Source organism: Rhipicephalus microplus, chromosome 4 (assembly GCF_043290135.1).
Source record: "Rhipicephalus microplus isolate Deutch F79 chromosome 4, USDA_Rmic, whole genome shotgun sequence".
Lineage (NCBI taxonomy): Eukaryota > Metazoa > Arthropoda > Arachnida > Ixodida > Ixodidae > Rhipicephalus > Rhipicephalus microplus.
In genome coordinates, this window is record NC_134703.1 from 36,994,117 (window position 1) to 37,022,115 (window position 27,999).

A 27,999-nucleotide genomic window follows, 5' to 3' on the forward strand; every position below is an offset into this window, starting at 1 on the left:
TAGGCTCGCCTTGCGCCGGGGCCCCGCCACCGACCCGGCAGCGCGGCTGAGCGCACTGGGACGCTGCTTAACCTTTGGGCACGTCCACACGTGGCTCGCGCGGCGGGGTGCAGCTGCCTCCGCGTTGAAGGATCGGCGCCACACGGACTGCTCCACTTTATTATTTTTTTCAACTCACTCCCTGCATCTTGAATGTTTACTTCAGCGCGGCTTATGGGCTCGTGCGCGCGCTTTCTTCCGGCCTACGCAAACTCGGAACGGCGCGGCCCCGACGTTGGAGCGACGCGGAAGAGGCGACGCGCAGTGCCAGATTTCCTTTCTTATTATTATCCATTGTTTATGTTATCGTTCTCGGGCCTTTTATAGACGAGTACGTGTAAGCGTTGGTAAGATGTGGGTGTCCGCAGTGCTTGGCAGACAAGAATAAGTTTCGCTTCGTTGTTGTCGTTTTGTTATTTTAGACCGCGATCTCCACTTGTACAGTACACGTAGCATGCACGCTGTATACATCTGACTAAACAAATTGCAGCGTGTGCGTTGCGTGCACCCCGCGACTTTCTTTCTTGCTTTCACGTTGAGCCGGTCTCGTGACCCTCAAAGAACAGCGGAGGGCCAGGTCAGCCAGCGTATAGACTAGATGCAACCGCCACAGGTCACCCGCTGCGACAGGGTAGATACTTTAAACCTGTCTACAGCGCTGAATGTATACTATGCAGCCGCCGGTGAGTGCGTGAATGAACTCTACCGCTTTTCCGCATCACCTTAGGAAGCGTCTGGGACCGACACATGGCAGGAAGGTTTTGTTATCATTTTGCTTGCTTGCATTCACGAAAGAGAGCGCTTCGTGCCTGGTGTAGAAGCTGAACTTTAACTTCTTCATGAGTTCGATGTGCCTCATATTTCCGGTCAATTACGTGGGTAAATGTCAACGTGGAGCGCGGTGGGTTCAATAAATTAAAATTTAGTCTTTTTTGAAAACTAAACTCAGAAAAATGCCATGCGAGACGGGGAATGATGCACCATAAGAGAAATCACGCGAGTTTTTCGAAATAAAACTTGAAGGAGCGCGTGGCCATAGTGATCTTGGAGTGTTCAATGAGATTTGAAATAATAACGCGGGGAATTATGTTTAATCGTATTGGGCCTTGGTGCCACTTCTTGCTCACAGTGTACGCTACACTTTAAAAAACAGAATCTTTCGATTTTGGGAAGTCAGGGTTTAAAATGAGTCAAAGGATTCCTTATTGGTAGAGCCTATCCAGTAAGTTCAAAAAACAAAATGGCAGCATATCCACGGAGTGAATGATGGAGAGTGGGGCGAAGCATTCGTCCGTCCATTCGTTCTTGCTTCCGTCCTTCCATGCGTCCGTCTGTGTGACCGTCCATGCGTCCATCCGCCCGTCCGTGCGTGCGTCTGTTCGTGCGTCCGTCCCTGCGTTCGTCCATGCATCCGCCCCTGCGTCCGTTCATGCGTCCATCCATGCATCTGTCTGTGTGTCCGTCCGTCCATCTATTGAGCACTCCAAGTACCATTATATCGCATCGTCTCATCATATATTCCCCATATAGAAGCACCGCCATCCAGCGGACATTCCAAGGACTAAACGAGAGGTGGCACACGCACACTTTCTTACGGCTTGCGCTTCGGGTCTACTTCCCACCTTTAACCACCTCGAGTTCATTGTATATACTAGTTCCCTGTATTCATGGCACTGCGGCCCAATGCTCGCTAAACCTTTCTAAAACCAAGGAGGTTACACCCAGCGAGTATAACGTAGCAACCCTTTCTTGTCAGATAGTGCTCAATGTACATGCCAATGGCTGCTAATGGGTAATGAGACAGGCGCATTCGGCTTTTAGTTAACGCGCACGCCGTGAACTTTTTATTGTTCAACAAAGCACAGGAGAAATCTCCCACCGGCACCACCTTGCAGGTCAAAATGTAACACTGGTTACACATTATGACTACGACTACGAGGGACGAACGGGTGCCGCTTTAAGGAGCTTTGCCCCTAAAATCTGCTGACGTCCTACATGTGACGTTCTCCGGCGTACCAAGTGTGTCAACTCGAAGCGCTTTGTGCCTGGTGTGGAAGAGAGCGCTTTGTGCCTGGTACCTGGTGCCGGGTACTCCGACGTACCAGGTGTGTCAGCTTTAAGTGCAATAATCTTAAGTGGCAAGCACAAAAAAAAAAAAAGAAAAAAAAGCGTGCACGATACTTTCTACATTGACAGTGTCTTCCATTTAAGCTTAATGCATTGCTTACTGCTTCACCAAACAGCCAAAAAAAAAAAAAAGAAAACGCCAATTTGAACGAAACGTGCGGTAGTGTTCGTACGGCAACTGGATCCAACTCGTGCTTTTTCGGCGGCCGCACTCGCCCCTCTGAAGAAGGTTGCAGCAGATGGGCGGGGATAATCTTCCGCACCGAATTGTGCAGTGCCCGCGAAATCTGCTCGGATCGTCCATGCTTTGACGCGTTCGCGCGTGGATCAACAAACTTTTGCGACCTTCGCTCTCGCCCTCTTGGAAGCGCGAGGATCGCTTGGCTGCACAAAATGTATAATGCATGAAACGCCACCAACAGCCCGCCTCGTTTGCCTGCCTACACTTGGACGTTATTTCTTTTTCTTCTTTATTTTTGCTTCGGAGGAAGTCGCGCATTTGTTTTGCGCCTCAGTAGTTGGGGAAACTGCGGAGGAGCAGGCATGCCACACGCGGTATATAAACCACAATCGGAGGCGCCAGCGTTGAGAATCTGCATGTGTTAAAGAACGAAAAAATAGAAACGCTGAGTCTTCATAGACTTGAATCGAAGCTCGCGCGTTCGCGTGAAACGAAAGTCTACTAGCGTCCCCTAAGGTCCCTAGATGAAACAAGTTTCATCTAGGGACCTTAGCGTCTTCGCGATTAGGGCGACATGGTGACGGGACGCGGAAACGCATGTGCTCACGCAGTGGGCTGATGTTGGTGTTTGAAAGATAAATAAAAGCTGTCATCTTTTTACATGTCTTTGCCCCGCCGCGGTGGTCTTGTGGCTAAGGTACTCGGCTGCTGACCCGCAGGTCGCGGGATCGGATCTCGGCTGCGGCGGCTGCATTTTCGATGGAGGCGAAAATGTTGTAGGCCCATGTGCTCAGATTTGGGTGCACGTTGAAGAACCCCAGGTGGTCGAAATTTCCGGAGTCCTCCACTATGGCGTCTCTCATAATCATATGGTGGTTTTGGGACGTTAAATCTCGCATATGAAATTACGTACATGTCTCTTTCTTGGAGAACGTACAGAAAAAAACTAAAAAAAAGAACAGTTACTTCCCCTACTGATTTTTCTTTAGCGTAATTTACTTATTTCTTGCTGCAAGTGTCGTATCAGGAGTGCACATCTCAAAGCTTATCGCGCTACCCTGATACTGAATGTGATGTTTACACTAGGAAGAGCAATGTTCTGACGCCGGTTGATAGCGACCCTCAGCGCCTTTCTTTCTTTCTTTCTTTCTTTCTTTCTTTCTTTCTTTCTTTCTTTCTTTCTTTCTTTCTTTCTTTCCTTCTTTCTTTCTTTCTTTCTTTCTTTCTTTCTTATGCGCTTTTTCGGCATCCACTTTGCTTTCGCTGGCACTTTTTCTTCCTTCGACACATACCCTAAGAAAATTTACAATTTTTGTGTGTACTTTTAAGGCAATGAATTTCTCGGTAGTCATAGTCTTTACGCCGCTTGTTATTCATAGTCGTGTATACGTTTCGCAAGCGTCATTTCTCGTTTTTCGCGCATGCCACTTCTCATGTCATTGTTTTTTTTTCTCTATTAGCTACTTACACCGGGCAACAGTCAACATAAGCTACTTACTTCACATAGCGTAGTTGTCAGAGTTTTATGCCCCTAACAACAGTTATGAATATAAAATACGGTGTAGTGAAGGGTACCTAAAGCTAAGGACAGTAATCTCTACCACTTAGCCACCGCCTAAATGCTACCTACGCGGTATACGAAGGTCCCCCAGCACGAACGTCGCGGAGTGCGATTGTTGTGAAGATATAACTTCGTCGCGACATGCACCTTTCTTGCAATTTCCTCTTGCCTGCCACGACATAGGCAGATTAGATGTCGAGATACGACGTTATAGAATGTGTATTTTACTCTTTTTTGCACATTGAACTTGGAGAGCTCACATTTCGAGGCTTGTATAAGCTACAAAGAAGAAAATGTTTTAATCTCAACTGGGCACACGGAACTGAAGTTCTATTTTGGTAACTTCAAAAATGAAAGCCTGAACATGCAGAAGGGTTATCTGAATGGCTTGTTCAGTGTTGATACATATCGGGAATAGAAAATGCTGAAGGCTTCATTTAAACTTTAGCCCGATACACTGCATTATGTGTTTATTTTTTTTTTCGTCTTTTTCCAGATAAGGGAAAATATCTGTTAACTGAATAAAAGATGAAAGAAAAACGAGCGCTATGAAACGGGGATATATACAAGATGCACACATGACAGGCGCTATATCAATTGTGCGCCCGTGTTTTTTGTTTTTTTTTTTGTTTTTTACAGTGAAAGCTGTTATGAGATCAAAACTCGTGTCACGCGTGGAACCGTAGTTGTCCGCCGTCGCCGGTGTCTGTAACCACTATCGCGAATATTGTTCGCAAACTTGCCTTAGACAGGCTTGGTGTCGGGAAAGGAATCGCGTTGATATGAGCAATAAAGCGTTTGAAAACAGCAAAAGAACAACGAGTCATCACACAATGCGAATAGCGCAACGAGTGGGTCGTCCAATGCTCCAACCCATTACACAAGCTTGTTTTTGTTCAGCCATTAACTGTGGCGCATATCCATTTAGGCCTAATTCCTCATTGTCGTAAACCACTGGCTGCTGAATAATTGGCACGAAATGCCTCGCAGTATAGTTTAGCGGATATACCACGCTTCTCAGAAGAATGATGAAAAATAGCGTAGTGAATGCTGGTCTACTACCCGGAAATATTTATTATGAATCCCGTAGTGGGCATCAAGCAAGTGGGCTTACAGCAGTTATCCAATGAGTGTCAAGAAAAAAAAGCTCTGAAAGGCCACAAGACTACAGCTTTCGGTGACTGTGCAGTGCCTTCAGTGCAGGCCTGGTCTTTTTTTTTTTGTCTCTGTTTTATAGCGCTTGTTTGTATTGCATCAAGCATGAACTAACTCGCCCAAACACTCGTCTTTCTTACAAAAAAAGAATTTCTGGATTTCGACATTTTAGCTAACGCGGCTTGCTTGGTTCCTATTCCTGTGGCATTGATTGGAAATCTCAGGAGATCTCGCGAGGACCCGCTTTGGGTTGTATGTAGACAGCGTTCGAAATAGCGCTGCTTTTCATTGTATCTGTTTATTCTTTTGATATCGCTGGGCTGGCCTCTAATCGCCCTGTTTACTAAAGCTACTTTGTTTTTTACCTTTGTTTAAAACATGTCCCGGACGACAGTTGTGTACATTTCAATTCCAAAACGGCAGCGTCTCGCGTTGTTTGACATCGAGACTTACAATGAGAGACAGTAGAGACAACCCATTTGTGTGTGTGTGTGTGTGTGTGTGTGTGTGTGTGTGTGTGTGTGTGTGTGTGTGTGTGTGTGTGTGTGTGTGTGTGTGTGTGTGTGTGTGTGTGTGTGTGTGTGTGTGTTTTGGCTCAACGATTGTCTCTCCGTAGCAACCCACTGTCTGTTTGAGTTGACGCCTAAGTTGGTACAAAGTATGAGGCCGGCAAGAGCAGCTGAGCTGGTCTGGAATTCAATATACCATGGACTCGGCTAAAAAGAAACAACAGCATGTACACTGATCCTCTTGAGAGTTCTCTTAACGAATTTTCGCTGGAGTAACAAAGAAAATGCCATTACTTTATTTATTCCTGATTCAGTACTTACAGCGGGCACGAAGTCCACGCAAGGTAGGTACGATGCAATAAGAACAACCTTGTAAGTTGAACTATACTGCTTTAAACATATAATCAGCAAACACAACAAAACAGAAGAAAGACAGCAAACACATTTTTAAATAGACTATATTAGGCAATGCAAGTCTGCAAAGTACAAAGTAAATTGTTAGATTGTTTACATGGATAAGTTTTTCGAGCGACTAATGGTGCGCGAAAAAAAATATTATTTGAATAGGTGTGTTCGGGCAAAACAGGATGGTAAAGGCTATGTGGCCTTCATGCCACAGAAAATGACGTGGGACACATACTTGAAGAAATACCCGTCGTCAATAATATAATGTGGCGATCGTTTTGAGTTGAAAGCTGCCGCAAGATCCTTGTGCCGGATCCCATAGCTCCGATGTGTGGCCGACCTTGTTCCATGAACTGGGCTGCATTCTTGTCATTTTCTTTTAAGAGGATGTTAAAGCGGGCCCATACATAACGTGTCACAATATGCGACATGGCTACTGTGCGTCAGTTCACGTGGTGCGGCGTCATGCGGAGCTCTGCACATCGTTCGGAAGGACGTCTTAGTGGTTTTGCCTCTTAGGAGCTTTCAATGGCCCCTAGATATCGTTTCGCAGAATGCCTCCCGCTGGGCGGGACCCGTTTTTTTTTTTTTTGAGGCCAAGATCTACTCTAGGCTGGCTCAGACTACATCTAGGCCCCAATTGTTGCCTTTCGAAGGCGAACAAATTAACGATCGGACACCATTCCCTCTGTACAGTGAGGTAAGCTTTGTATCTTACCGGTACTTAGCTACGGAGCAGAAACCTGGAGACTTACAGAGAGGGCTCAGCTTAAATTGGGGACGACGCAGCGAGCAATGGAAAGAAAAATGGTAGGTGTAACCTTAAAAGACAAGAAGAGAGCAGAGTGGATTAGGGAACAAACGAGGGTTAAGGATATCATAGTTGAAATAAAGAAGAGGAAGTGGACATGGGCCGGGCATGTAGCGCGTAGACAGGATAACCGCTGGTCATTAAGGGTAACTAACTGGATTCCCAGAGAAGGCAAGCGGGTTAGGGGGAGACAGAAGGTTAGGTGGGCAGATGAGATTAAGAAGTTTGCGGGTGTAAGTTGGCAGCAGCAAGCACAGCACCGGGTCACCTGGCGGAACATGGGAGAGGCCTTTGTCCTGCAGTAGACGTAGTCGGGCTGATGATGATCATGATGATGATGATGACGTTATTTTCGGTTCATGAATGCGACGCTATTGAAATTGGACCATCCTGGGCCCTCTCTAGAAAACATTAAACTCCTTTCGTTGTCAAAGGTAGATTTTTAGTGATTAAGTTGCGTGTTCACATTCAAGATTTCGTTAATGGCTTTCAAGGGTAATGTTCCACTTATGTATCTGCTTCGGCTGGCAGCCCCGCCACGGTGGTCTGGTGGCTAAGGTACTCAGCTACTGACCTTCAGGTCGCGGGATCAAATCCCGGATGCGGTGGCTGAATTTTCGATGGAGGCGAAAATGCTGTAGGCCTGTGTGCTCAGATTTGGGTGCACGTTAAAGAACCCCAGGTGGTCGAAATTTCCGGAGTCCTCCACTACGGCGTCTCTGATAATGATGAGGTGGTTTTGGGATGTTAAACCCCATATATCAATGAAATTAAATTAGCGTCGGCTGGCATTTTCACTATCTTAATCATGGCTTCTGTTTGTGTTGAATGTAACATGATCAAGCTGTCATTATAGGTAAGAAATGTAACGTTTACTAAGTTCAAAGAGCTCCTCTAGTTTAAAGGATGCAGCCCTTGTGGTGTTTGTTGCCGTTTGTTACGCATACAAAAACAAACAAACAAACAAACAAACATACACCGGCTATTTTCACCAAATCAGCAGAAAGTATCATATCGCTTCGCTTTTCTTAAAAGTGATTTTATGGGGATTAGATGAGGTGAGGGAAAAACTAAAATGCAACCGAAATTAATGTCACATCCGGTTATAACGCAGGCGACTTTATAACTAGAACTCACCTTTCTTCTTTTGACGTTTTTTAGTTACCATTTTTTTACAACATGCGCATGCGTACTTGCGTTCTGCTCCATATGTATGCGCTACAGGGGAGGATAGACCGTAGTGGCTGCCTGCAAGTATGCCACAATCTAAACCTATTCAAACCTACCTAGGTATTTATCGCCATCTCAGCCTATACGTAAACGAAAACGCAATCGTATAGGGGTGTTCAGACAGCGGCACACTTATGCACACGCACAGAAATGCACGTACACACAAAAGAACTTATGAGGTGAGGCACGTGAAACTTATATTTCGCGCAAGTGTAAGACGCAAACAAGGTACAAGAACGCAAGCAAGCCAACGGGCTGGAGGCGTGATTAAACAGGTCAAAATGAGTAACGCCTCGTATCCCAACACCATTTTTCTTTCTTCTATTTCCTTTTTTTCTGTTTTTTTTTCGCGAAGCCGGTGAGCACGAAGTGAGAGTAAGACGTTAACGCCGACCTCGCCTTGCTATTTTTCAAGTAGTCGAGCGCGCCTGCGCACGGAGAAGTAATCTCAGCTCCAGAACGTATAACGTTTCCGTTTGCCATTCGCCCGGGGTGTTCAGCCAAGCGCATTCATTCGGTGTGTACGCGCTGTGAAAAACGTGCATGGCTGGATGCCAAGGACAAGACGCCGGGAGTTTGATCGTGATGAGCTGAGCTTAATGTGCATTCCCGTGTGTAAGTTAATAAACTGGCGGGTGTGGCGTGCTGCGGCGCTTCGAAAATATTTTGCGCTGGGATGAAATGTTTCATTCTCAAGTGCTCATGTGAAAGAGGTCAAACTTCCTCGAAAATACCGAGAAAAGCCGTTTGAGCTCCTCGTGCTGTTAATGAAACAAATGTCGTTCAGTCTAGTTTCCCCGACTTCGAACTTGTAAAACAACTTCAGGAGACCTGAAATGTAAATTCTTGAGCAGGAAGAGCTAATCTGACTAAGATCTGCTTTTACTCCCTTCATTGTTTCATTGCGGTATCAGCTGAGTGTTTGTGCGACGTGTGCGGTTCATGTTTAACAGCGCATAAAAGCGTAATCTTTCCTATCTACGCATACGTGAGAAATGTAAAGGATTTCAAAGTATTTTTGTATGTTTAAGTTCCTAAAAAAGTCACAGCTGTGCCGCAAAGGCGAAGCAATGAACGCGACAGCAACAAATTGGAAGGTCACGCGCAGAATGGCGAGCAGAAACGTGCCCTACGTTTCTCACGCACAAAAGACGCACGAAATGTACTACAGATTAACGCGAATAAGCGTCTCGATTGTTACTTCGCTGTGTCTGAAAAGCACGTCCTTTTCTCAAACAGAGGCTGTGCAACGATTGCAGTGACCTTTGTGCGCACGGTAACTACAACAGAATCGTTCCGACGAAACTCAAAGGCTAGCCAATACGTACGTACGATTCTCCCCACTGCAAGATCAGGGCACGCGATCGAGTGCACACCCCTTTATTCTCTACGCGGGCCAAAGTAAGCGTGAGGGATGGGAGCCACCACGCGCTCACTGCGCCATCTTGCTGCTAATGCTGAAAACACGATAGTCCCCCCCCCCCCCCAGCCCCCCGCCCGAGATGCCTGCCAACAGCGGTAAGTGGTAGGTATGAATAGCTTGCCGTTTGAATGAAGGAGGTACCTCTCGATGGCTAAGTGGTTAACGCCTCACATTGACGATGCGGAAGTCCCACGTACGCTTCCGCGCGGCGGAGTCTTTTTTTTTTAGATTTTTTTCTCTTTCTAGCGTTTTCATATATATAGATACGTATACATATACGGTACATGACATTGACGTCCACGCCGACGGCAAAATCCAGCCGAGAGTGTCCATATAATTGCTATCGCAACAATAATTACACTACAGCTTCTGCAGAATACCTACGTATTATACTCCTCATGAGGCATATTGCTCACAATTGGGCTACACAACTCCATCTCCTTTTACCGGTCACACAAACACTGCCTTTAGCCTGTTTTATTCATTTAGTGACCTATTGTAAGCCAAGGAAGGAAGGAAGGAAAATAGAAGGAAAAGAACGACAGGGAGGTTAACCAGCCTATAGGCAGCCGGTTCGCATGGGAGGGGATGGGGGAGATGAAAGATAGAGAGCAGAGAGGGAAGAGAGATAAAAACAGCACATTCGGCAGCACGCGCGCGCACACTCAGTCATTGTCCAGTCTTGTCTTTCGCGGTGTGTGACACTGCTGTTACAGCCGCTTGTTCAAGTCCGTGTCGCGTAGGAATTTCGACAGTGGTTTTGTCGCCTTCTGTTGCAATGTCTTCTCTCGGGCACTTGACAGAATAGTGTCCACAGACATTTGGCTGTTGCCGATGTGCGCAAAAACGGATGCCAGTGACTGTCTCTGGATGTCATACAACGGACAGTCGCACAGGATGTGGTGTAGCGTTGTAAGCCAAGATTTCCATTGGAAGCTTGCACCTCGATGACCACAAGGCTAACCGCCAGGTGCTTTAAATAAACGTCCTATCTGGAACTTCCGACTCGCTAAAGCGTCACGCCTCGTGCTGCCCTTCGCCGAAAACCTTGGGAGCCTTTCTTTCACTTTGGGCAACCTGAAATTTTACCCTCTCTACGAACACACCCCGAAAGAAAATGAAAGTGTTTGGTACTTCTATTATTTTCTCGTGATGGTGAAGAATAAACTACGAAAGAAGAGGGGCAAGATGCCTCCAACTTGGGCGGAGGAACAATGGCGAATCCGCAGCCGCGAGGATACAGACACCTACCGAATACGCGTGGTGGCGGCCCGGGTGAAACGTCGGTCTGGGGCGTCGCGCCACTTTTAAGTCGTGGAGGGAGGAATTGGAGCGCGTTCTGCGGACGCAGTTTAGAGAGATTGCGTCCCCAGATATGAGAGGAGGCGTACGACTCGGAGACGATGAGGCGACGAAGAAAAAAAGCGCCGGCGGCCGGCGGTGCCTTCTTATCTCGACCGCGCATCGCAAGATTTCGGTACCTTTCACGCTCGTGTTTCTCATCCACCTCACATTTTGCAGACTCCTCGGTTGTAGTCCACTGTGTTGTCCGGCGTCGTCTCTTGCCGTTTGCTGCTGACGCTGCCTGCGTTTAAGATAGAGAAAGAGAAAAGGCATTTTTTGTGAGAGCTTGAAGGATGTGTGGGAACCAGAAAAAGTGTGACATGGGAAAATGTGCACTTCGAAACCACTACACTGGAACGGTGGTAGCTTTTGTTGGATAGCATCGCGTGGTTTCTTCCTCACGAAGTTCCGTTCAGTGTTCAGGAACGCCAAAGGTCCCATTGTGGTCCTTCATATACTTCTTTATGCTCGTATTTTTGACAAGGCTTCTCTGTGAGGGTACGCATTTTCGTTATGCTGGTCTCACGTTCAGAGCTCGCATCCCCGAACTTTGCTCCTAGCGTTAGGTTTTGTTGCGCCATCACCGCCACTAACATTTTTTTTATCTTCACATTGGCTATAACAGCTTATCCTTTTTACTTACTTTTTAGGACTTGCAGGACTATGTATGCTTTATGCAGGTGTCACTCACTTTTCAATTCCCGTTCGTCAGGGTGATTTCTATCTCATTCACTTTGCTGCGCACTTCTCTAAAACGCTCGTTGGTAGCACAAAAAACTTGATATTATGATATGACGTGGCAGTGAATCTGTACAAGTAAATTTTGTCCATTCAAAGCAAATGTTATCTGCGAACAGCATCTCATATTACAAGGCATACTGTACATGTTAATTTAGATGTAATTGCTATAACCTTTATTGTAAGTAGCTTGTGTTTGGACGTCTCAAACTTTTATGCCCAGCCCTGATAAGTTACATTATCTATGACCGAATTCACTGTGTAGGACTGCAGCTCACATAGCAATGAGATGAAGGTAACTTGCATGCCGTTTAAAGGTGGGGTGTTCAGATCGCCTCAAAACTCAAGTAATGAAGGGCCCCGCCGCGGTGGTCCAGTGGCTAAGGTACTCGGCTGCTGACGCGCAGGTCGCGGGATGGAATCCCGGCTGCGGTGGCTGCATTTTCGATGAAGACGAAGATGCTGTAGGCCCGTGTGCTCATATTTGGGTGCACGTTAAGGAAACCCAGGTGTTCGAAATTTCCGGAGCCCTCCAATACGGCGTCTCTCATAACTATATGGTGGTTTCGGGGCGTTAAACCCCACATATAAATAAATTATGAAGTAATGAAGGGATATTGATACCCGATGCAGTTAAGCAATGATGATATTTCGCTTTTATTTCTACCTAAAATGGCCCATCTGTATTTCTCTCTGGCTACTTTCTCACGCCGAAAAAAAAAATTGCCTTGGCCGACAATACTCAATGTAAGACGAGCTTTAAGCACTAGAACGTGCGCAAGATTCCGGTGTTAAAATTCTTCTTTTTCGACGAGAGTCGCCCGAGAAACCCGTGACCAAATTTATGCAAACGACCCGCGCTGCTTCTCATATGGCAAGGCCGGAGGAGCGGACATCCATTATGCATCCTTTCTCGCGCGTCGCCACCTCGGAGGCACATCTCTCACGCTTGTCAACCGCACTCGTCTCCCCTGAATAGCGGTGTGGTCGTTGTACAAGACCACTGGTGCATGCAATATAGCCCTCCCTATCCTTGCTTTTTCAACTCTTGCGTGCGTGCGCCTTTGTATATTTGAGCGAGCAAGCCCCCCATCACGTGTGCTGTCGTCAAGCGAGGCCCAGCGACACGCCGGGCCTGTGGTCTATAGACGTGCGGTTGTCAGACACGGCTGGGCGGGGCGGCGGTGCGCTATTTACGTGAAAAATGTTCTCTTCTTCGTCGCTATAACCTTTTTTTTTTAAAGCGGGACACCACGTCAACGTGCACGTCAACTAACTTCAAAAGCCACGCGTCTTTCAATCCCTGAATTGGGTGCGCTTCGGAATTGCTTGTCTTTATTCACCCGTTTTTTGTGTTTTTTTTTTCTTATTGTTGCCTACATTCGGGTTGGCCGGTGACACGCGCGCGTCACAGTGGCGGCCTTGGAACGTGGCTTGTGGACGTGGCGGTTGGCTTTAAACTTCCGAAGGCCGGTGTCCTATTAGTCTGTCTTCGAAGAATGCTGACGGGGCTTCCATCAGAGCCTGTCTCGTGGACAAACCGCAACAAAACAACGACGTCCTATACGTTGCAAGCACGAAAATCGGGGCGATCCTTGCGACGCTGCTTTCATATACGGGCCTGTGACACACTCGGTAGCACAATGACGGTGTCTCGTAACGTCACAGATCGCCAGCTCAGTATCTTTATTTTTATTTTTTTTACCTTGTACTCCGCAGGCAGGCGGAACACACAATTTTCCACAGCCATTTCTCACTTCATCGCGTTCGATCACTTGATCTTGTATTCAGCACGCGTTTAATTCGAGCTGTATGATTACGTGGTGCCTGTATGCATACGAACAAGAGGTAATTAATTTTAACGAGCCACTCTTTAACAGACCTAACATGTCACTCCTCTCTTTCGGGATATAAAGGAAAGATAATGTAACTATGGTGCGATTTAATGAGTGAATAAACTTTATTCGAAGTTTGGCTGTTTTCTTCGGGTGAGACTGAAAAAAAAAACACTACATGGAAATTTTTTTCACCCAGATCCAGATTGTGCTTCTTCCACATTAAGCACGCTTTTCGAATTGGCAGCTGCTAATGGCACCAGGTGGCAATATCCGTCCCAGCCTAAAGTTCGCTGTTCGTTTATTTGTGCGCACATCGGCAGCTGAAGCGTGATCTTACCGGTTCCGCTCTGGTCTCGCAACGGCAGCTGCCTGATCCCGTGCGCACGCGCCTCCCGCATTATATACGCAATCCCGCTTAATGCACCATGCAGGGCACGTATAAGGTCGCGTAACCGAAACGTCGCTTCGGGCTGTGAACCTGAAGCACTCGTAGAGCTTTGGAGTAAAGCAATGTCATTGATATTCTTAGTGTGTGTGTAGAAACTCTGGTGTGCGTGTAGCAGCCATGAAACTTGTATACGAGTGCGCGCGGACGCATTCGCAACTACTATTTATGATAGACTCGCTGCGATACGTTTGCATGCAAGGTTACACGGAAGGTTTACCACTGTAAACTCTTTTGCTCACCATGCTTTCTTAAGGAGCGTTCGTGATTCGAATTCGACTACTCGATAACGCTGAAGGCGGTATCCATTAACCGCCTCCTGCATGTTGACGTCGCTGCGTAAACTACATCAGAAACACGCGTACGTTAAGGTTAGGCAGAGTAATGGCGTTCGATTGATCGCTTTAGAATCTGGCCTCGTAATTCAGCTGGTTATACGAGCGCTTCTCCAGTACCTGAATACTACGGGTTTAAGTATTGATAATATATTTGATACGACAGATTTAAGTGTTCCTGATTGTAGCTGTATACGTTGCGTCATACTCGCGCATCACTTAGACGTGAGCCCTTTCTCTCTCTCATTCGCAAATTTTTTTACTGATGTGTGAAACAACAACAACAACAACAACAACAAAACAAAAACAACAAGAACGAGAACTACAATAATAAATCCGACCACGACATAGTTGTGAGACGTATATATACCGTGGGGGAGTGCTCCGGAAATTTTAGACTGAGGTTCTCTTGCATGCATAAAAAGAACCTCTAGCATTTCGCGACCATTGAGATGCGGGCGTCGCGGCTGGAACTCGACCCCGCGATCTTCAGGTTAGCAACTCAGCGTCATAACCACAAGGCCACCAAGGCAGTTGGGTCACGTGTACAATCCAGTAAAGCACGCGAAGTCTATATAATCTGATCTTTCATTCATTTTCCCGTTTATGTTATTTTTTCTGCAGCGTCTGCGCCAGTCGCTATCGCGAGAAGACATGTCGAGAAGTCGTCCTTCGTAATAAACCATTGTATAATACCATCTATCCAGCGCGTTTCAGACGCGCACTGTAGAGAGCAAACTGGAATAAATAAACGTGGCGGGCAGGCCCATTGTGACATAGACAAATAAAACACGATGTGGAATGTCACCCGCACGGAGTGTGGAATAAGGAAACCGGAGACGCCGGCGAAGAAGACCACCGTCGCGGTTCGTGCTTTTCACCCCACCCGTCGAAGAATGCCGCCTCCTCTCCGGACAAGTCCATGCGAGCAGTGTACAACGGTCACCCATTGTCGCTGCCAGACCCGGCACGCCTATAACGATGGGCAAGAGAACAAAGCTAGATGCAGCTACACAACGGCCCTGAGTGCTTGCATTGCTACATGGCTGGCTGACTTGGCTTCTCGAACAAGAAATGACTTCCCTTCCGATCATTTCATCTTTTTTTCCCCTGCCCAGCCACCACGCTCCGAACTGCTTGGATCAAAACGAGAAAAGACGGAAGAGAAGAGGAAGCGGAGTTTCGTTTCGAGATGTTTGTATGTGTATTGTGCGTTGTCGGATATCGTATACGTACGCGTACGAACAAAGATCGTTGCTTTCAATGTACAGACGAAGGAAATCAGGAACATACATAAACGTACATATGTCATGCCGCCATACAAAACAGCAGTCATATATGCCCAGGTCAGCAGCTGCCCTTTAATCTGCCCTCCCAAACGCTTATTGCCCACCCACCTGCCTTTCTTTTTCTTTATTTTTGTTGTCGAGGTGGGGTGCGTGATCTCCAGATTTGCAATGAATGGTTGTCTGTGACGAAAGCGTTACCGAATACTTCCCAAATAAAGGCTAAGAAAAATGGAGACGATGGTTTCATTACAGAAGAAAACGTGCACTTCTTAGTGTTTGGCTCCTCTTTTCATATCTTTTTTTTCTGTACAGGTTGGAAGAAGTCTGTGAAATTCTGAAAGCCGTCTGGATTTTTGGATACTGTTTGCAATATTAGTCGTTAGGCCGTGAGCTTGCCCCTTTGCTTCTGCATACATTGCGTGTGTTTCAAAACTAAAGATAGCACAATCCACTCGTTATTCGACTTTCGCACGAACAAGTGACAGTGCGAGCTCAGGTCGACTTGGCCCGAACTGCTTCCCACGAATGAGCTCGTTGTTTTCACTACAGTGATCTTTCTCAGAGACGGCGAGAAATACGACGACTCGAGTTCAGCCGGATTATTTTTGTTTCGTCTGATAACACTGTTTCGTATAGGGTGTACGTTTCTCTGCAGTTCACAAGGACTTCGCTCGATCTTATCGCGTTTCTTTTGTTTCTCTGTTTGAGCTCCGTGGTTTTATTTTGGGCACTCGATGCCGCACTCACCTGTTCTTCGTCATCCTCGCAAGGTCGTTGAACAGCAGCCGCGCAATATCGCCTCACTCCGGATGCACCTGGGAAGCGCTGGCCGTTTTCCTTTCACGACGACGTAAACGTTTGATTTATGCCTACATTTATTTCGCCGTTTCTTTCCAATGTTTGCATTCCTATATACGACATCGAGTGTCTCACTGTATATGCTGTGCTAAAGTTGTAACTGAGGTCGATGAACGGCTGGGAGCCGGATCTCTTTAAAGCGCAGTATCGGCACGAGTGGAGTGGTGACTGACATCGCCTTAATTTCCTCCTTCGCATGTCATGGTCTTGTTTCCGCGCCACTGCTCGAGTCGAACTTACGGGGGAGCTGCCAAACTGTCGGAGTTCTCAGAACTTGTCTTCTCAAACTAAATCCGTTTGGTCCTATGTGAAAGTGTCGCGTCTTCGTCGATTGCTAATTTGTGTTTGTTCATCATCGTATACGGCACGTGCACGGGAAACGGAGTGTCGTGACGTGGCTCAGTTCATTACCTAAAAGCGACTGTTATATCAAGGGACACAAGATGTTCAACTTCTGTACTAGCCATATTGTTTTGCACAGTTTCCCCGCTCTACATGCCGCGTGTGATCCTGCATAATTTCGCTTATGTACCACATCTACCAGCGGCTGTACTTGTTTTAAGCGCCAGTAATTAACACATGCGTGCTTCCTGCCTCACCTGAGCGCATGCATCACTGAGGCGACGCAGACCATGCTGACAACTTTCAATTAGCAGGTGCCACCATATATTGTGTGAAGGATCACGTTACAAACAAGGAAAGATACAAATTCATTGACAAAGCAGGGAAGGATATAGAGAAGTTTTAAATCAAACGCATCAATGATTTTCCTGCCAAATTAAGGAGAGCGAGGTTATGGTTTGGCAAGCAAGGTATTGAAACAGAGAATCTCCCTTTCTTTGTGCATGTCCACTTGTTTATTTCGCGTAGCTGCAAAAGCAATGTGCCTTTTACGCCAAAACGGATCTGTTGTGACGAAGGTGCGCGTGCCTTTCATACAGACGTGTATGCATGATCACGCTGGCGAGTGCGCAAGTATTGCCATACACTGTAAAACATTTTCGGGAGTAACTGCAGAGTTAATCGAAATGGGCGCTTTTCTCCTCCAAAAGACGAAATGTGTGCAAAAGTTCGCACGTGGACCGACAAAAAGGGTGTTTTTCTCCTTGTCAAGGAAAGCGCCCCCCTCCCCCCCCCCCCCCCCTTTTTTTTGGAGTAACTGCTGGGATATTCGTACCTTAAGCAAACAACCCATCTGTGCCCACATACGCTTGTTTCCTTCCAGACGGTGGCGTAGCGAGATGTCGTGTAGTGGTCCATGTACGTATGCTGAACGAGTGGTTGTGAGTTCGAATCCCGGCGTGTGTTTGCTGTAACTTTGCTGATATTTATTTCTTACTGTGATGCTTGCATATTGTTTGTACATGTAATTACACGCCTGCACAGACTTTAAAACACTGATTAAGTCAACAAATATCTGGTTTTTATATTGCGCCGCATAACTTTTGCTCCCTTGAGAATTATCCGCGAGGGGTGGGGGTACCTTTGCAGTTACCCCCCAAAAAGGAGGAATGGCTGTGTCAGGTTAGTTACAACTCCATAGGAACAACCTCAATATCTCTTTTCCTTCTTTTTTTTTTATTAGAATGTAAGCAACTTCAGCAGGCTCTTTTCGAAGGAAGGGGCCGACACACACATCTGAAACGTGTTTCTAAAGCTGAAAAGCCAGGCGCTCTAAATAAAGACGGCAAGAAAGCAAACACACTTGCTCGCAGATCATATAGCGCCTATATACCCGTACAGGACGTCTTCACGGACCACAACGATGCCGGTTGCTCCGCTGCCACCGAACGAGCAGCGCACGTTTTCGTGCGCTCAGTGGTGAGAAGGGCTCAGCGTGAGCACTTAGGGCCACCTCCGCTGTCGCGAACAGTGGCACCCGGCCGCAGCGCCGATGCCTGCGATGGTTCTGGCCGCGTATATACCAACCGCACTTGGTCGTTGGCAGCGCCTACGCCCTTCGCAGCGGCGACCGCATAATTACCACCAACCACTAGCTCTCTTTCAGCTGGCAGGCCCGCATCGCAGCTGCGGGTACTTCTGCTGCATTTGCCTGCCGCAACCGCGTCAACCATCACACATCATCCCTCTACACGCCTAACCATGAAAGCACTGTGTGTGGCTTCCCGCGACTACCGCTCTCTTTCCGCTCTCCTTTTTTTTCTTTCTCTTCGCCGCACGTGAATGGTTCTTGGTGGCAGCCCGACTATGCCGTATGGTGCGGCGTGGCGCCTCACGATGTGCGCGTCCTGTTTATTAGTGTGGAGGCGCACGCATAGCTGGTGCCGTGGCGTCGACGACGCGGCATTCCGCGCCAAACCTTGCGCAGGCCACGAGAGCTCGGATTTGTGCGAGCGACGGGTGGAACGGGGAAGGGGCGCGTGGCTTTTATCAGGGCGCGGCAGCATGGGACATCGCTGTCGCACATCGTGTTGGCCCCGACGGTCTGCCTTTCTGTTTTTCACCCCCCGCCACTCATGCCAGATCACCACTGGTCTCGGCAAGCGTGACTGTTGCGTAAAGAGGCGTGGGTTTTTCTAATTGCAATCGCATGAAAACACTCGGGTAGACGTGCTGTGCGTGTACTTTGTATCTACACTGTGTGAACAGCGACGGAAGCGAAAAGATTGTGGGAGCGCAATCGCATTGCATACCAACCATATAGCGCACGGAGCTGCTGTTCCTCTCGCTTTGGTGCACAAGGCGCTTGCTTGCACGATTATCTCACTTCTCACGCAATTCAGTACGATCGCTGTAGTTTTCAGTTGCGTCGTAAACAAGGCGACATGGTAGGTTGTCGCTGCGTTCAATTGGGATCGGCTGGGGTGACCTGTAAAACAGCACAGTGGCTTAAGATGCTGGTATACGCACTGCATAACAAGAATGGCTTCAGGATATGGACGACGCAAGGTAGTTTGACCGACGGAGCATAAGATAATGATGTCATAGCAATAATAAACACTCCAGTACGCTTTCAGATGCTGCAGTAATTACACTGTTTAGCGCTAGCTGAAGAAGAAGTAGCACGTGGCAGCGGCGAGAAAGTATTTTGCATAAACTGTTATGTGCAATAAACGCTGCACTTTGGGCCTTGTTCGAGCATATCACGTGTGATAGTATACACTCTTCGTTGCAAGTGCTCCTTGCCTCTCGGCCCAAGTTATAGGCTTCTCCCTATTACTCTCTCCGGTGCTATCTAGCGTCTTCATCGCAGCAATTTCCGCTGTCTTCACGAAAACGAGATCCTTATTCTAATAACACAATTACGTTAATTAGAAGAGCGCGGGGCGCAAGACTTAATTAACGGCAACCCCGAGGACCACATGCTTATTACGGCTCACGATAGCGTAAGTGGAGCCGGAAAAATTAAGGGACGTACCGTATGTTACGGAACAGTTCAACTTTCCGTTCTCGATTTTCATCGTTTGCGAGTGCCGTGTTTCACTTCAACAAACGAAAGCACTGCAAATAATAACAGCACGTTTCTCGTTGACGGACAGTGTATCTTGATTGCTTAACCATGTCCAAACTTTTAATTGCAACCCTGTGGTGTAATAGCTAACAAGTTTCGCCAACAGTATGTCGGTGTTTAAGGCAGGACAACAGTATAAGCATTCTTTAACGTGGGGCCTTGTCACAGTAATCCTGTTGGAAAGAACATGAAGCTGCTTTTTTTCTAGGCAACCTTAAACCATGCGGATGACACTAAAAAAAAAGTAAATCTTGAAGAAGTGGCAGCATTTGCTTTCGAATCTTTCATCCTTAACTTGCTGTTATATATATGATTTGTTGCATGCCATAATAGACTTTCCTTTGTGTTCTACGCAGAAATGGTCATACTAAAAGCAATATCTAAGCGAATACTGTCACCTCTATCTCCCATCGCATCTGACAATCTTTAACGGACCAAAAGCAAGCTCATGCTTCAGGATATCTGAAAGCTTCAGCGACAGCTGCTCTTCTATTTCATTATTGTCGTTATCGCGACTTTAATACGCACGCTCACTGAGCATCCATCTTGCGTCACGCGTCGTGCAGCTCCATTGCGCCGTGCATTCAATGGTTTGACAAGGGCCATACGCAGTTTTTTTTTTCTTTATTTCTTCCTTAATCGCACCACAGCGCTCTACACACAACGCCGAACCACAGAACCGCCCAATTTTCCTGTCTCCTGCAACGCCTCCTATACCTTTCAACATTCCCCACATACCCTGCACACCCTGAAAAAAAAAAAAGATCGAAAAAAAAAGTCGGGCTTCGAACGGGACATCCTTTCATGGCATCGGCACACTCCCTCCTCCAAAAGAAAAGAGCAGGCCTTGCCTGCGGTATGGTTAGAGTGGGGCTTAGTCTCGAGCCGGAGCCTCCGCCGTTGCAGCGGTCGCGACAAAGCCCCGGATTATCTCACATCTACCCCGTAGCTGCCACGAGGTTTTCCATGTTCTCGAGCCTCTCAACACGTGCAGCGTGGTGGTTGCGCACACCAAGCCGTTTTCAAATTGTTCACGGTCTCCTTAACTTCCTTTTTTTCTTTGTTCCTTTGAATGGGACACCATAGGCCTCTTCAAACGCCGGAAGGGAGCTGGCGGCTTATCTCCATGAATAATCTCATCCCCTAGGGATTGGCGGTCATGTTTCCCATCAATGCAAGAGCGTTCCCGCGTCACTCTTGAATTCTCCATACGTTATTTTTTTCTTCTTATTTGCAAAGGCGTATTTGCTCAAACTGTGGCAACGACTATGGATCCCTGCGCTTTTGACAGTTACACCGCTCGAGAAGGCTTGCGATTAGCTGCCACTTGTGCACATCTCCCTGGCAAAATGACGCTGTAGCGGTTCAATGAAAAATAAAATGCTATTCACAGAACAACACTCGACCAATCGTCCCGCCTCATGCCGTTGCTGGTATACTCTTCCCACGCTGTCCTACCGTTAGCGTTTCTTTGTCGATAGCCGACACAGCCCCAATGCTCACTGGTCGCACATATCTTAACGTGGCCATTAGTGCGTAAAGCAAGCGCGTGACTCGAGCACTCGTCGATATACGGCGAGCAAACGCAAGTGCCAACGTATGTATGACGGCCTGGCTCTTCGTAGTGTGCCATCAGTAGCTCCTTCGAAGCGTGTCAGGAACGCGTTTTCGCAAAGACCATATTTCTGGCCCGCGCGGGCTTCGATGTACCCACGGCTCTGTACCTGCGTTTTGTTTGTCGGCTGCACTGAACCACTATTTTGTACCTACAGTGTACGTTGTCAAGCCTCCGCTCCGCTGCCCGTCAGTAATCTCTTCTGACTGCGTACTCCTCTTTACGTCTTCCGTTTTGTTTTGTCTTCTTGCAGCCAGGAAACAGCTGTTCCTTGAACCAAAGAGCGTGGACAAAAATATTGTAAAGCAATACAAAGCAAATAATAGAGAGATGAGAGACAAAGAAAGGGGACAGAACTTTGGTTCACTCGCCAGAAGAGCCGGGAGGGATAAATGAAACGTGGTACACAACCAAGCACGACAAATTGTTCCGTATAGGCCGAAAGCGGCCGTTCTGAAGGTACTCCCTTTTCCTGCTCAAAAGGAGGCTCGCGCAATGTGTGAGCAGTGTGTACTTCGCCGCGCGTCATCTTTTTGGGGTGTTCGCCCTCATTCTGTTCGTGTTCGTTCTACTCCTTCAGGGTCGCTTTCCTCCGAGCTACTGCTCTTTATCATTTTTTTTCCAGCCTCTCATTCGGTCTTGGCGAAGGGGCGTGATGATTCCATGCTCTCACGCACCACCAGATTTCTTTTTCATTCCTTTCTTTTTTTCACCGCTGTCCATGTTGGCTCAAGGAGTATAGAAGCCTCTACCGGCTAACAACGGCCGACTTTGCTTGCTGCTGGCCGTCCGTCGTTGATGAGCGAGGCTCGTTGGAGCAGGCAGGCAGCTAACAGCGGCGAACGGAGGGAAACGGATACTTTACTTCGACCTGTGCACGTCTCAACGGAGAAGGCCTTGCTCGCTCCGCTACACGCGTATACGCACGCAGACAACCAAACGAGCCATCGTTTCTCCATTCTCTTTACAATAAAGTTGTGTTCTCTCTCTCCATTCTCTTTAGCATTTTTTAGCTTGCGTGCGTCCTACGCTCCGTTAACGTTAGGCCACCTTTTTTTTTTTTTTACTCTTTGCTATTTAAGCTTCGTGTTCTCTATCGGACGTAAGCGTAGCAGCAACCATCGTTTTGCACCGCTTTGGGACCATCGTAAGCTGTCCGTGCAACACAGTAATAGCAGGGGGAGTACGGTGCGGAAGTAACGGGCGCGCTTTGTGAGAACCGACATGCGTTCGACCTTTCAAGGTTGACGTGATGGTTCTGAAGGTTCGGACCGAAGCAGCTTTAGGGCGTTTTATAACTGTCGACCTTGCGCACGTCGTTCACGGTCACGGTCGTCTCTTCAGCTACTGCCGCCTACGAAACTGCGGGCACAGTTGACGTGCCTATTCACCACCCCCTCCCCTTGAAAAAGAAAGAAAGAACGGAAAAGAAGGATTCTTATTTTGTCTGGGCAGTTTGCGGGCTCGTCTAGGACAAAACGAGCGGTTCCACTGCGTGTTTCACGAAAACTTACAAGCCCACGACAAAAAAAAAAAAAAAAAGAAGAGAAAAAGATTACCACGGTTTTTACGACCACTCATTTCTTGGGCTTTTCTTTTTTGCTTAAAGGTTTCCTCTCGTGCTCTGGGGCCCTCGTACCTCTGTCAATCATTCTGTAACCCTCGTTGCTAATGTCGGCTTGCATTATGTTCTTTCGTGACTGGAACTACCTCACGCACTGACCTTGCAAAGGTTATGCTAGCAAAGCATGTATAATGTCTCAACCTCGGGTTGTTACGTAAGTAGACTGCTGTCTTGCAGATACGAACAATCAATAGGAAACGTGTGCTATCTTCACGAACCGTCTTATTCGGCAATGACGCCCTCGTTTTGTCGATCACTCGGTGGTTCGGGAGGAGAAAAACCAGAGCGGGTGCTCTCTTCTCAGAGAATAACAATGACCGCCATTAACTTGTTGACTGGCATACAGCCAAAGTGCCCCAATCACAGTGTGGAGGTCACTGGATTTATTGAATGCAGACCGTACAGTTCTCAAAGGGGCGCTCAATCGCGTTGCTCGTTTCACATACCAGCATTGCTTCTGTGATTCCAGCACAACAATACCAACACCAGAAGTGCGTCTCGCTAACGTAGGCCTAGATTCAGGTTGTGATTTTACAAGTTTTCTCATTCTACCTGTAGCACTTTGACAATCCAGCCAGGTTATCGTGCCTCCTGTCTATACAACCTGCAGAAGGAGACGGTTGTGCTCCTTTGTGATGACTGCAAAGGATTGCAATATACTGCTCAGTAATACTGTGTACCGACTCTGATCTACATTACTGGAAGATAATCACCAAATTTAACCGTTAAGAAATTGGCCATCCCCTATGTAATATCCTGCGAACACTCACGAATTGGCTATACCGAAGACTTCGCGAGTGACAATGATTGCGGTGGATGCTATGAAACAGGTTGCCTCTGCCGTGTTCTTGTTGCATCCAAGGAGGTTAAAAAAAAAACATCCACGAACGGCGTCGTCTGGCAACACGTACGGCAACACGTGCCAACACGTTTAAGTACGTCGTACTTAAACATCTTTTACGTCGAGTTAGCGTTTCCGTGTGGGACAAACATCAAGTGACCCCTTGGCAAACAAAACATTCACTACCCGCGCTCTAGGATGAGCACAACGGCACCAGGAAACAACGACACACGGCTACATGGATTAAATCACAGAGACAGCCCTACAGGACGCCAGTGCTTGGATGAGGCGTCGTTTCGCGGCGTCTGAGGCGCGTTCTTTGTTCTGCACTCGTCGTGAGAACAAAGCACAAGCGGTGGCGAGCTCAGTACATCGGTCGCTCGGACGGAACTGAGCGCAGGACGAGGGAAGGTTCCGGCCGGCCAAACAATGAAGCGAGCAGTGTGACGAAAGCAGCGGAAGTAGGCAGATTTCTCTCCCGCTTCAGTGGAGTCCCACTGCAGGCTGCCGCGGTCTTCCTGCGATAAAAGAGCGTCACAGCAAGCTTCGGCACTCTCGCTTGTTTCGAGGCACTGTGCCCGGAGACCATTGTGGCTCAGGGGTCAGCGCCGAGTGAGGCTGTGAGGGCGGGAAATGGACTTTTCGCCGTGTTTCAAATGCAGGAAGTTTTCCACTCGACGTACGGAGAGAAACACTTATACGTAAATGTATGCGTACGCGTTTCACGATTTGCTGTGGACTGGAAGCAAAGGTGGCGCGTTGTGTTCTGAAGCGAAGTTGCCGTAACTTTGGTCTGAGAGGCAAAAAATACAACATGCTTAGGCAATATCAAGAAATACAGCAGTGAAACTCAGTAACAAGGGCAATCGGTCTTGTGTCGTGACTTCTTCTAGTGGAAAGTGGGTTCTCTTGTTTTAAAGGCGGGTGGTAACATTGTGCGCACAGTTGAGTGACGCCGAAGAAATGGGGGAGTGCGCTCATATAGCGTGTGGCTTCCGGGATATGTAGTTAACTGGTTCATTTCTCGTACTTCTTTCGCATTGGTATGGCAGACACTCCTACATGCGACTACTGCGGAGATGAAGAGACCATCGAACACGTCCTGTGCAGCTGCGCTTGCTACGACACACAGCGATGCCAGCTACGGATGGTTTTGAATCGACTTGACCCCGGACCATTTTGTGTGCAGAAGATACTAGGACCTTGGGCATCTGCCTCAGTTGCGCAGAAAGAAACTAAAGCACTGCTACTTTACCTAAAGTCAACAAACCTGAGTGACCGCCTGTAGACTGTGTGTGCTCCCCGAGTGTGCTCGTGATTGTGTGTACCTTCTCATCTTTCTGCAACCTCTTTTCTCCCCTTTATTCCTTCCCCAGTGCAGGGTATCAAACCGGATTTGCGTCTGGTTAACCTCCCTGCCTTTCCTTGCATCTTTATATATATATATATATATATATATATATATATATATATATATATATATATATATATATATATATATATATATATATATATATATATATATATATATATATATATATATATATATATATATATATATATATATATATATATATATATATATATATATTTATATCTCGGTATTGCCATTTTGAAGTTATCTTCTCACGTCGCCGATTTCATCGCATACTCACCCTTGTGCTACGAGACTAAGATCATAACCAGCCAACGCCATGCGTCTTGGTCACTTGGTTTTCTCGGCATTAAATAGTTAGACAAAGATACAACAGTGAAACATGCTGCTAGACAGGTTACGTGAAATATCGCATTTAAGTTGGTAACCACTATGGTAAAACATTTCCACAACTTGTGAAAGCCCAAAAAGGAACGAGAGACGAACGAGAGACAAATGAAGGCGCTCTTTGTTTCTAGTCGACTTTTGCCCGCGTTGCGCTTTCAGAAGTGAAGAGAGCATTCAAAGCAGTGTAGTGTACTTGAACGAGCGCGCTTATATTCACAGTCACTGCATTGCATGTACATGCAAATAGAAAGGCCCTTTCTTGCTGCCTCGTACCCTCTCTCAATTTTCAGTCTAATAATTCAGCGCTGACTAATATTGCACTTGATATTCAAAGCGGAAGACTGGTTGAAAATTTCAGTATTGTTACCCTTGGCGTGTTTTTTTCCGTCAGTCATTACGAGCTGAATGTGCACTTCATCATTCGAGCCAATACAGTTTTTCTTTATTATAAGACTTGTCTATATTATATTGCTTCTCGACATTGTGTGTGATTTCCTCCGAAGGTTGCCCAATCGTCATCAACGGGAAATCCTGTAACGGAAGGAAGGAAAATAGGAGAAAAAGAACGGCAAAGAGGATAACCAGCCTATAGGCAGTCGGTTTGCTACCCTGCGCATGGGAGGGGGTGGGGGAGATGAACGATAAAGGAGAGAGGGAAGAGAGATGAACACAGCCCATTAGGCAGCACACGCGCACACACTCAGTCATAGTCCAGTCTTGTCTTTCGCGGTGTGTGACATTGCTGTTACAGCCGCTTGTTCAAGTCCGTGTCGCGTAGGAATTTCAGCAGTGCTTTTGTCGCCTTCTATCGCAATGTCTTCTCTCGGGCACTTGAAAGAATAGTGTCCACAGACAAATAGTGGAGACGCATGTGAGCTGCGCTGTACGGCTTTCACTGATATACGCAACTGCGCAATGGCGCACACACGAAAGAGAAGAGAGAGAGATAAAGAAAATGAGTCAAGCTGTGTTTCGACCAGCTGCTGTGTGTGTCGAAAGGCGGGCACTACATAGGGCTTGACAGGCTGTCCGTGGGACGTCACCTCCCACCGAGAATCCCGAGTGTAAAACACTAGTCAATTATATCCGAATGTCCGTTGTACCCGAGTCCGTTGTAAACGAAGCTCAATCAATGGAAAAGATAGGGAGATCAGCATAACGCCGCGAATTGGTACGTAGTATCCGAATGTCCGTTGTACCCGAGTCCGTTGTAACGAGGTTATACTGTAGTGGTACGTAACGGTAAAGCTACACGTCGACTCGTCACGTCAGTCGGTGAAAGTGAATTTACCGCCGATTGCGGTGTTTCGGACGAATGCACCGACGCAACTCGGCGACAGCTGCTCGCGAAAAGCCACGCACGCACCGCGCCGTACGCCAAACCACACCACGGCACCACGTGGTTCAGTCCTTTGCCAGCGGCTCAGTGTTGGCGGTGGTGGCGGGCCTTGGGGCGCAGGCGAGCAAGCGACACATCTGCTGAGTGCGAGGAAATTGGCCCCGTGTGAAGACGAGAGGCCGCGCAGACGGGCGCGGAGGGTGAGCGGGAGACGACGGCGACGGGGAGTTGAGGACCATGAAACGTACGCGCCTGGTTGTGGATGCATTCGCGACACTGGAGTGGAAGGAGTTTGCGCTCGCCCGAAACCGACCACACCGTGGGAAACGTGAGGAGCCAGCGGCTTAAGCCGGTGGTCTGTGTAACGCAGTGGTAACGTCGCGCCGGCGCTGAGAACGCGCCTTCGTTAACGGGCTTCTTGTTCTGTTATTTTTTGTCTATAGCTTCGCGGGAACTGTGCGTTAATCTTCGAAGCGCAAATTTTAATAGCGCTCGTGGTGGTGGTAGTGTATAAGTGGTGTATATCATTCTTATTTGCGTGTACTCGAGTCACAATTACGAGTGTAGGTGATGTATAATGTAAAGAAGAAAAATGCCCGTGGGGAAATCGCAGAAATCTATAGCCCTGTAAATACTTCGACCGCAGTATATTTTCTCTTGACACCATGCCCACAAGTGGATACTGCACATGACTTTAGTAGTAAAATGTTCAATGTACTGTGAAAAAGTCGGTCATGATAGCTGTACTTCTGAGACCATTTGTTGCGCTAATGAACTAAACAAGTTTGCAACCAGAGTTTCGAACTTCACTTCGGACGGTAAGAATCAAGCGATTGAAATAAAGCATGGGACGACACCGTCGAAGTGACAAAGCGATTTGGCGGGCTGTGCTTGATAAACGAAACAATTTCAATTTATCTCTTCATCGTATAATTATAAAGGCGGAAAAAAAGCAGCGGTTGTCTTATAATCAGCTTAGGGCACTATAGCAGCGAGGAGTTGCCACGGACATTTTTCATGCAATGAGAATAACGATAGAAACTTAACATTTACACGCA

The 27,999-nt window shown here is 47.3% G+C and overlaps 1 protein-coding gene and 1 long non-coding RNA gene across 4 annotated transcripts in view; one reads left to right on the forward strand and one right to left on the reverse strand.

Moving 5' to 3' along the window:
- The window catches only part of LOC119171882 (limbic system-associated membrane protein), a 219,371-nt gene that overhangs the window by 54,316 nt on the left and 137,056 nt on the right, over positions 1–27,999 (forward strand). The gene's annotated exons all lie outside the window — the stretch shown is intronic.
- Positions 9,904–27,999, reverse strand: part of LOC142814228 (uncharacterized) — a 39,640-nt gene continuing 21,544 nt past the window's right edge. The window contains exon 2 of the long non-coding RNA XR_012894874.1: positions 9,904–11,026. This is a non-coding gene — a long non-coding RNA (uncharacterized LOC142814228). The remainder of the gene's footprint in view (positions 11,027–27,999) is intronic.